Below are 9,532 nucleotides of genomic sequence, written 5' to 3'. Positions count from 1 at the left end.
AGCCGCTGAAGATAGACGGACACATACAACATCACGAGTGAACTGTGCCATTTTCACCCCTTTCCAAATGTCTTCTACAAATTACTGCAAACCAAATATAAAAATAAAATGAATAAATCCATGAATACATCTCTTTACAAGTCCAGATCAACTGTCTTTTTCTAAACTATTTTTTTCTAAGCTTTGTTAAGGGTTCTAAGGATTTGTTTTCTTTTTAATTTGGGTATTTTCTGGTGGGGGGGAAGGGTAATAAAAATTGCTAGGATGTTGATGTGTTTATTATTTTAAACTCTTTATATTATTGACATTTTACGCTCTGTACATTCCCCTTTAGGGGAAAAAACTTCCAACAAAATCTGAATATTAGGATTGTATATGCAAGGGAAACTTCTTCTTAGGAATCTTTTGAATGGGAGAATGGATACCCAGGAACAATTTATTACAATGTATTGGGGTTTGGGGGTGTTGTTCAAAAAGGAGAATTGACTTTCTCCTTTAAAACACACACACACACACACACACACACACACACAGAGATGCACACACTCTTTCAACAAAATCTAAATGTTAAGATTGTATGTAGTGAAGACGTTTCAAGTCACAAAACTTTTGAATGGAAGAAAGGGCACCCAGGAATCATTTCTTTACAAATGCCCTGCCGTGTGTGTGTGTGTGTGTGTGTGTGTGAGAGAGAGAGAGAGAGAGAGAGAGAGAGAGAGAGAGAGAGAGAATATCAAAAAGGAGAACCGATGTTCCTGGAATGCTCTGGGAATGGTGATTTTCCTCTAAAGCAAGCTGGAGGGACTTGCTTGAGTATGTATACACATGTCTACATGCTTTTGTGGTGCATTTTTAAACCCAGAAATTACCTTACATTTATTCTAGTTTGGGGGCAATATAGAGAAATCCCATATTTTGGAGTGAGAGAGCTGTCCATGGTATGATTCTTGGAACAAAATTAGCCTGTGGATCATCTGAAGTTGCCGCCCCCCCCCCCATCATTTATAGGTTTAACATATTTAATTAAATAGGTTTCTTCTTCCCTCAAATACTACAGCTGCAGTGAGAAATGCTGAGAATCAAGCTAACTGTTTTAAAAACATTCAGAACAGAAGGATCTCAGGGATTATGTATTCCAATTCTATGGCTGCAGCATGTGCCAACCACACCACTTGCTTTTCAGATTAGTTCAAAGTATTGTTTTTACCATTAAAATCCTGCACAGTTTGGGCCCTGGATTAACTACCTATCTGGTTATGAACCTGTCCAGAGGATACGATCTTCAGGAAAGGGCCTCTTGAGAATATCTTCACTATGAAAACGTTTTTATTTTTTTGAATTGTGGACTACATTCCCTTCAGTCAGTTCCCATCCTCATTGTTCAGAGTGGCTTTTGAAATAGTTTAAATGTTTATAAACTGGTGGTTTTAATGGTTTTATTGTGTAAATTGTCCATAGTTATGATTTTAATGATTTTTTAAATTTTATTTTTAATGATGCTCAGGAAATGTATTCAGGGATAGCCCTGTTGGCCACACAGCAAAGTACAAATAACTTCCAGAATCCACAAAACAGTGATACCTATATTTGACTAATCAAAATATACAAATACATAATGCAAGTTTTCAAAGCTCTCTTGGTTTCTTCATCAGGTAAAGGTGTTAAAACCATTTAGGAGATTATTTTTAAAAACATGATGATTTTAATGATGTAATCTGAACCACTAATTTTTTTAGTGGAGATGGTGATGGTCATCACTATATAACTACAACTTCTTTTAATCTCTTTTTAAAATGAGATGGTAGATAGCAAAACATATAGGTGCCACAAGTTCTTGTTGTTTAACAGATAAATATTACTACCACCACCACCTCCAAAGTGACCAAGGATGGGCGTCTGGTGCCATCTGCTGGATCTGTGATACTAACCACATCTTATTTCCTAGGGCAGTGGTACTCAGACTTTTTACTCTTGAGACCCTTTTTTACATCTACATGTGAACAATGCACCACTCCTCTACATACTATATGATTAAACATATTTTGTTTATTTAGTGTGCATATTTTCTTTTGCACATTCATGTATAGTCATATTTTAACAGTTTGTAATGAAATAACATTGTTCAAATTAGAACAGTTTTATTTAACTCAACACATGTGCAAATTTTACACATACAAAAGTTTGGGAAAAGGAGATGGAAGAGGGATCAGGGCTTCCAAGTCTCACCCCACCCCCCACCCCAAGAAAATTTTGCATCCCCTGGGGGTTCTGATACACCATTTGAGGACCATTGCCTTAGTTCATAGAATCATAGAATCATAGAATTGTAGAGTTGGAAGAGACCACAAGGGCCATCCAGTCCAACCCCCTGCCATGCAGGAAATCACAATCAAAGCATCCCAGACAGATGATCATCAAGCCTCTGTTTAAAGACCTCTAGGGAGGGAGACCCAACTACACTCCACTACACAGTTCTTCTCAAAGTATCTGATGTGGCAGATTGGCAGCCCCCCCCCCCCAATGTGGCAAACATATTTGTTCCACATTATTATTGTATCTGCATAATTTCCTGGAAATGCACAACAAATAATTAGCAGATGACTCATAAACTAGCACTGGTCTGTGTATCACCACTTTGAATAGTACTGCTTTGGTTGCTGTTGTATGTCTTCAGGTCATTCCCAACTTATGGCAACTCTAGGGGTTTTCTTGGCACAATTTCTTCAGAGGGGGTTTGCCTTTGCCTTTATCCGAGGCTGACAGGGTGACTTACCCAAGGTCACCCAGTGGGTTTCCATGGCTGAGCAGGGATTTGAACCCTTGTCTCCAGAGTCCTAGTTCAAAACCCAAACCACTACACCACACTAGCTCTCTAGTACTGCTTTAGACTACTTATTTAAAAGTTACACTTTATAAATGGCTTAATGAGAGCAGTTCATTGCTTAGGTACCTTAAGCTGCAGTCCTAAATCTGGCCCTACCACTAGGCAAAATGAAACTGACATACACCTTGTTGATTTGGTTTGGAGTGATCATGAAAAGTCAGCACTTATTTTATTTTCTGCTTCAGATGCCAAAGTAATTTGGCTGGCTTTTGGTACTATGTATCTCTTCAGGAAAGCAAATTGTCTTTTGTGGGCATATGCTCTGCTGAATTTACTGGGAATAATTTCTAAGTAGGCATGCATAATATCACATTGTTCAGCTCAGTGCTAAATATACCTACTGGAGCATAAGACTGATGGAATTGAAAGGAACTTACTTCCCATAAAAATACACAAGGTTGTGTTGTTATGTCTTCCTGAACAAATTTCATTATATCTATTTGTTTTCTGGGTTTGAATGCAGATTGCAGCCAAGACATTATTTGAGTCTTAGATGTGGAGAAGGGGGTGACATTGACAGAAGTATGCATGGACCCTAGAATAGGAGTGGGGCAGGGTGCTCAATATCTCCTCTCAAAAAACAAACCCTAGACTGTTTCCTCCTTGAAATTATCTGTCATATTTGGACTACAGGTTGAATCTCTCTTATCCGGAATTCTGAAATCCAAAATAGTCAAAAAACCAAAATGTTTTTCACGGGTGGCTAAGATAGTAACATCTTCGCTTTCTGGTGGTTCAATGTACACAAACTTTGTTTCATGCAAAAAGAATTATTTTAAAATATTGTATACACTTATCTTCAGACTATGTGTGTACAGTGTATGTAAAACATAAATGTTAGATTTGGGTCCTACCAAAACATAAATGAATTTCATATTAGACTTGGGTCCTACCTCCAAAATATGTCATTATGTATGCATCAAAGTGGTTAAAAGTTCAAAGCAGTTATGAATCCCTAAATAGCTGTGGACCAGGCTATGTTAGAGACCCTCTTTGCTATATAGTCTTATTGCAGGAGATACCACAACCTAGTGAACTTTACTTGCTGACAGTACAGAGGAGGGACTTCTCTGTTATGGCACCCATCAGATAGAATGACCTCCCTGCTGGAGAAGGACTCTGTGGAGGGCTCCCAATATAGAGGGTTTTTCTTGCTACTTGAATATTTCTTGGTCCATTTTCAGAGAAACAGCTGTGTTCGCTTGTTTCATTATAAAAAGAGGGAAGGAGTCTGGTGGTATCTTTTTAAGACTAATGAAAAAGCTTTTCTGGATTCCCATCTACTGTCCATCTATGTCCATCTGAATAAGTGGGAAGGAGTCAACAAAAGCTTCTGGTAAAATAAACTAGTTATTTTTAAAGTTATCACTTGACTCATCCCTGTGTTTGCCCAAGTATTTTCCTGATCACTAATCTTGTCAGCTCCCCCAAGTGAATTTAATTAACTATTTTATTGGTTTATTGTTTCATGGCTGTTTATAGTTTTATTACATGGCTTTATGGTATGTTGTGGTTTTTCACACCGTAATGTTGTAAAGTGCTTTGGCGTATTTGAAATGTAAAGCCACATAGAAATTCCTTCATACATTTCACAGGCTTGGGCTGCATATTATTTTTTCACAGAAATCTAATATGAACACTGTTCAACCCGATGTTATCCATTTTACGAAGACATCCCACTGACTGATAGATCTCACTCTCAGAGTTCAATGTGGGCTTGCATTAAACTTTAAGGAATGTGTGACATGCCTGAAATCCTGAAAATACTTGAGGTGTCTTTACACTCAGTGTGAGATTAATTTCAGAATAAAGGTGACTAGTTATGCACAGGTGAAACATCTTCAGCCATTTATCTCCTTTTCAGGAAAAAAAATTACCTGCTTAATTTTGTATGTAGCTGTATTGTATTAAAGGGAGCAGACCAGGACCAATATGCAAGTCTTACTGAATATGGGAAGTCATTGGACTCCATTAAAATTGCCACCTCTTTTCTAGCAGAGTTCCCATGCTTTTGAGAGTTGTGCAAAAGGCCCCTATTCAGCAAATGTGGATTTTACCATCAGTGCATGAGGCTTTGCCAAGAAAAAATGCATTGGTTGAATTTGTACCTTTCATAAAACTAGTAAAGCCCCCTGAGCATCTGCCATTAAAAAGGCAAATGTAACTGTGATTTCACATTATATATGTGTGTGTGTGTATTATGAATAGTCACACTTTGTTTTGTTGTTTATGGGCCTTCTAATTGACTCCAGCTTATGGTGACATTATAGAGTTTCCTTGGCAAGATTTATTGAGAGGGATATTTGCCACTGCCTTCCTCTGAGGCTGAGAGAATGTGACTTGCCCAAGGTCACCCAGTGGGTTTCCATGGATAAATGAAGACCCTGCTCTCCCACAACTCTAACTTTAAACACAAGATCACACTTGCTAGAATATTCACATCACTAGTATTTTTGCTATCTGATGTTCTATTACTCTCAAAATTTGCTTGTTTGGTTTAACTTGTTATTGCAACTGGGCAAGTTGGGGCAGCCACTTCAACCAAGAGAACTGGGGTATCATGAAAGGAAAGCCAATTGTAAATTTATTATTATTCTATTTTTTCATCTTTTCCTTCCTCTACCACAATTACATGGCTAGCTTTGAGTACTATGCACCTTGAAAAGTAGGGAAGTATAGAGAGGTGTCATTTCCTTTATGTCCTCAGGTAGCAAAAGTTCTTCAGCTAATCCTAATTGCTGGCAGCTGTGAAGAACCAATCAGAGGAATTGATCCTGAATGGAACAGATATAAATAAGGTGATTGTGTAGCCAGCTGTATAGATAATAGTAGTCTGATGATCTGGCTAGTCCAAAGATCAAGAATCCTATGAAGAAAGAGTGGGGTGCCTTGAAAATATACATTAATAGTTGGCATCCAGTTGGCATCTCTTAGACAACCAACAGAGCAGGTCCAGTGAGATATCTTCCATTTTTATTTAAATTTTAAGTCCCCCCGCCCCTAAAATATTCATCTGTAGGTATTAGTTAGCATATGGAAGTCTGCCTGTCTCTCTTGCCCCTCTTTTTTGGTAATGCATGACCTATTTTCTGAAAAGGCATAAAACACTCTAAAAGACTGAGGTGGGAATTGGGTAGTCCTCCAGATGTTTCTGAACTGCAACTCTCCTCATTGGCTATGTTGACTAGGGCTTCTGATAGCTGTAGTCCAGCCACACCTAGAGATCTGAATAGCAGTTTCTGGGAAAAGTTGAGTAATTGCTTCAAATGCTGGGAATACTGCTTTTAACACTAAATTATGGTTCTTTGATGGATTAATGGTAGAACTTCAGTAGTATTTGAATTGTTAAGATCACTTTCTTATAATATAAAGGGAATGGGAAATTGATACAGGATAATAATAGCAATGAAAGAATGTTGGTAATTAAAGAGTTTAGCTTGAAATGCCAAATGAATGAAGTCTCCATGAAAAGTTGTCTGTGTGGAGAGAGAGAGATAACACTAAGGATAAAAACTTGTACCTTCTATTTGGTTTTAAATGTCTTGTGGAATTGTTTTGGTCTGGATAATAACTTTTATTACCTGAAACTTTTAATTCATAAATATGGATAAGAAAAATATAGCACCTTCTTTTAAGGCATAAGAATGTAATGAAGGTAAGTCATAAATATAGTCAGTCAAACAGACAGGGTGCAAGATCAGAGTATAAATAGTTTTTAATTGGGGAGAGGGGAAGGAGGAGGTTAAACAGTTATTTTATACAACGTAATGAATTATATATTAACCTTAAGTATATATTAACCATAAGTGCAAGAATTGGGAATGCCTCAAAAGGGGACCTATCTCTCTTTTGCTCACAACTGAAAAATGATCTGCTCTTACCTGATGAATACGCAAGAGCAATAAATGGCCAGGTCTAAAACAACTGCAACAACAACAAAACAAGTTGTGAGACCTAGCTTCAAAATTCTGAGGAGGCTTTTATGTACAGTAATGTAAATGGCATTGCATAATCTGAAAGAGTCAGGCTATGCAGACTGTAATAATTCTGAGTCTTCCAGCTTGGCCATGAAAACCACTGGGTGATCTTGGGCAAGTCACATGCTCTCAGCCCCAGGGGAAGGCAAACTTCCTCTGAATAAATCTTGCCAAGCAACCCCATGATAGGGTCAACATAAGTTGGAAATGACTTGAAGGCACACAACACCACTGCCTGATCTGCTTGGATGTTCTTTGCGGAGGGGAAATGGCAGCACAGTTCTGGCCTACTACAGGACTTTGGGGCCATGGCAAATGTCCAGTTTTTCAACCCTGGCTTCTGTCAACAGTCCAGACTTGTCTTTGAACATTTGTTAGAATCTGTAGAAACTGAAATGTCTGTGAGGCTGTAAATATTAAAAATATGAAATATATTTTAAACATGCAAAATTTCACAGGTGAAAAGTGGGGTATGTGTGGCCAAAGAAAATCAGACTGTGGCTAAGATGGCAAAATTTATTAATGATGAAGAACACACAAGCTAGGAGAGTAAATGGAGTGCAACTTACATTTGCACTTTGAACCCAGTTTGCAGCAATGGAAGTAAGCTGAAGACCATGAGGAAAGTGAGAGTATGAGAAGAGAGAACTTGGGATATTTTAAAGGCAGCTGAGAAAGCGGACTACAGAGGGGTAATCAGGTCATCCCTGCCAAATCAGGACAGTTAGGGGTGTATGTTTAAAAGCTGGCAACATTTTATTTCTTTTTTTCAAAACAAAAGGGTCAGAGTTCTCTTCAGCTGCATATAATCATAATGGAGATGTTTTGCAAAGTGGAAGTGGGTAGCATTGTGAGGGTGAGAGATCTTCTACTTTTTGTGCTAATAAAGCAATGCCACCTGGATTGCTATGAGGAAAGCCATTACTGACTCAACTTCCTGGCTAGGATTGTTCTTCTCCCAATGGGCAAAAAGATCTGTGACTTGATAACTGCACAGCAGGCAGCAACCTGTCAGGGAAGGTTTTTCCCCTCTCTCTCTGATGTGGAGAAGCAGTGATGAGGGAAGCTTTGTTGGTTTTTCTTTTCTTTTTTTGCTTATAAAGCAGCTGCCCATAAAAGGAAGGCACCTCTGCTAGTTATGTGGAACCACTGTGGTAGCAGATCTTTTCAAGGGGTCTAGAGGTGGGATTAATGGTAGTATTGTGATTTGGGCTGGAAATACATTGTTGCAATGATGGGACCTGCAGCTTTCTAATGTGACAAATCCCCTGGAAGGATTATTTTTTTCGGGGGGTGGGGTGGAACTGGAGGAAAGAGGACTCAATATGAACAGGTAGGGATCAGTAACTTCTTTCTGTACTGGTCTTTGCTAACTCTGACCATTCATAATGCATCTGGACTTCACAGTTATGCCAGTTTCATGCCTCTTCGCTTATCCTGGCTCCATCCTACAAAATCCTAGGATGTGTCATCTGATGAGGTGCTTACATAAGATTGCCTGCCAGAGCTTTATTTCACTTTTCCTGAACTACAGTCCTAGAGATCTCTAGCAGAGCATTTAAAATGCCCACTAGACAACAGATCCCTTGATTCCACTGACTGGAACCATAAGAAACTACCATGTAGACCAGATGTAGAGTCTCTGTGTATTAGCTGTACCATATTCACATGCTCACTCACATCTTTGTTCAGACAATTGAGGGATAAGATGATTGATTGTCAGGTGGGGTCCTGGAAGTTCAGGTGTCTGGGACACAAGCAAGTTGTGTGTGTTGGGTCATCAGAGTTGGCTCGGTATGGTCTTGATGAGAGAATCACTTTAAGTAATTTGCTGTTGCTTGTGGGTGCACATTCAGTTCATTTCTTACTACTGCCAGTGGGCTCAGGTGATTTAAAATTAATCTTTTTTGCTTGGCCACTTATTACATATAATTTCTGCTGAAGGGCCAACCCATGCTGCTGATTTATGAATTGGCAGCTAGCAATGCAGTTCCGTTCTATAAATAGCTAGGCAGAAGAGAGGGGATGAAATGCTGAAGATGTCAAAATGCCAGTTCAGTAGCTGCATGTCCCTCACAGAAGACAAAGGGGTTTAGAATATGGGTCAGCAGACCTGAGGCTTGTGGGGTCTACTTTGTTTTACTTGAACCTCAAGATGTACCCAATGGGGCATGCTTAGATTTAAAGAATCTTGATCCCACTGGGATTTTTTTTTCTCAGTACCAGAATTGAATAGGCCCTAAATATCCTAAAGGCACCAGACCCTGTCTGATCGTGGAAGTTAAGCAGTAACTGCCATCTTCCGGCCCGAGAGGGAGTTCACCAGGCAGGTCCAGCTCCATCAGGGCTACTAGCCTGGAAGAAGGAAGAGCCCTCCCTCCAATCCATCTGCCTTGGTCCAGGCCTCAGAGGGAGAGAAGAACCACTGGAGCTCATCCCCTTTCCATCCACCATTCCCTTCTCCTTTTGTTTTGTGTCTTTTAGATTGTAAGCCTGAGGGCAGGGAACTGTCTGATTAAAAATAATAATTGTAAGCTGCTCTGAGAGGCATTAGGGCTGAAGGGCGGGGTATAAATACCTAAATAAAAATAAAATAATAAAAGTTCAGCCTGGCTAGTACTTGGATGGGATCCTGGTTCCCCCCAAGCTTTCAGCTGTATGCATTGGTGGG

Source organism: Sceloporus undulatus, chromosome 2 (assembly GCF_019175285.1).
Source record: "Sceloporus undulatus isolate JIND9_A2432 ecotype Alabama chromosome 2, SceUnd_v1.1, whole genome shotgun sequence".
Classification (NCBI taxonomy): Eukaryota; Metazoa; Chordata; class Lepidosauria; order Squamata; family Phrynosomatidae; genus Sceloporus; species Sceloporus undulatus.
This window is presented reverse-complemented; position numbering follows the sequence as displayed.